Genomic DNA, 1,991 nt, shown 5'->3' on the forward strand with positions numbered 1-1,991 from the left:
TGTGGGGAAATGTGCTTAGATCTGTTCTTTTCTGCTTATTCATTCTCATTCTAATCTATGTTCTTGTCTCCCTTTTCAGATCTCTTGTTACTCAACTATAAACGCATTCTATCACTCCACAGCCACCAATTCAGCTTTTAATGTGTGAAATTTCTGGGGAAGTTCCAGGCAAGGGGAATGAAGGAGCTCAGGGAATTTCACCCCAAAATCTGACTCCTTGGTATAAAGAGTATTTTGAATTAAAGGCCCTTAGGGATCAACAGGCATTGGAAGGGGCTTTCCCTGTATCTTCATAAAATCAGACCCATCAAAAAGAACAATTGACTTCCTTTCCCCTCCCTGTTATCTCAATATATTTCAGGAAAGAAGATCAAGAATGCAACCAAACCTGGCCCAGACCATTTTAAGATAATACCTGTCTCTCAGGTTAATTTAGTTTCCAAAAATAATCATTTATGTCAATCTGTTTCCCACATTCGTTCATTTTCCCAAGTATCTATTCATCCTCCCTAGTAACCATTTATTGCTACTCAACAGAATTACCTATATTCCTCATCTCCCCCTTCTCTCTAAGATAAGGGTATATAAACTTCTGGACCCCAATGGGAAATTGGATAATCACTCTTGAGTCTCTCTGTGAGCGTGGTAAGTAAATCTCATTCTCTTATTCATCTGCCTTATTGTGAGTTGATCTTTCAACGAACCTTCTGGGGTGAAGGGGAAATTTCCCTGCACCCTCACAGTGTTTCCATGTGTGCTAAGATGTAGCATGATACTTGCTGTCATTATTAGGTATTGTCAAGAACTGTGAAGGGTGAGACTTAACCCTACATGCAAGCTAACAAGTTAGTCTGCCATAGTTTCATGGATGTTGGTAGAAGACATGAAACTCTTGAGTTAGAGGTGAAGGACAGCTTATTCCTCACAGCTAAGGCAGCAGCCACAGCATCAGCATTTTTGCATCAGTTCTGAGCCTCAATCCACTTAGGGTGATGAGGGGGCCAGGTGATACCTACACGTGGAGTGACTGTGTTATAGGAGATGACTCCTTTGTTTAGGGAAGCCGAATCTTTTATAATTGGAAGTGACTCGGGAGAGACACTCTCTCTGTTCTCCAAGACTATTTACTACTATACAGACATCCTTGAAAAGGTAGTTCTGAACAAAGGCAGTTAATGCCTTGCTAACGAGATGCACAGAATGTCAGAGAACCATGGAGAATTGTCTCTGTCTTAGTCCATTTTCTGTTGCTTATAACAGAATACCTGAAAATGGACAATTTATAAGAAACGAAATTTATTTCTTACAGTTCTGGAGGCTGGGAAGTCCAAGGTAGAGGAGGAGGAGCATTTGGCGAGAGCCTTCTTGCTGGTACGGACTCTCTGCAGAGTCTCGAGGTGGCACAGGGTATCACAGGGTGAGAGGTTCGAGTGTGCAGCTCAGGTCTCTCCTCCTCCCTTAATAAAGTCCCACTCCCATGATAACCCATTAATCCATTCATGAGAGTAGAGCTCTTATGACCCAATCACCTCTGAAAGACCCCACCTCTTCATACTGCCACATGGGGGTTAAATTGGAAGGGACAAATAGTCAAACCATGGCAGTCTCCCAACACATAGACCCTGAGAATGAGGTGTGGGGGAGGAGGCCTATTGCCTTCACCATTTCAAATCACTGGAGGCAACCAATATTCACCAAAAAGAACATGAAAATTGTAAGTAGCAAAATTGTCCGAGCCCCTCTGTGCTCTCTGAGCAAATCCAGCTGAAATCTCTCAGCAGAAGTGGTAGAAGTCCCCGTGTGGGAACTTTCTGCTTTATCCCCCTGCCCAGTTGGAGAAGCTCCCCTCCAACGCATCAAATGGCTGTGAGGAGACCCCAGAGTCAATCAACTTTTCTTCATCTGAGGAAGCTTCAGGCCCAAGGGCAGGCCCTATGCAAAGCTGCCTCTGTTCCATGGGCTATATCCCTGGGCAAGGGATTAGACTTCCA

Source organism: Propithecus coquereli, unplaced genomic scaffold (genome assembly GCF_000956105.1).
Source record: "Propithecus coquereli isolate 6110/MARCELLA unplaced genomic scaffold, Pcoq_1.0 Scaffold9, whole genome shotgun sequence".
NCBI classification, from domain to species: Eukaryota; Metazoa; Chordata; class Mammalia; order Primates; family Indriidae; genus Propithecus; species Propithecus coquereli.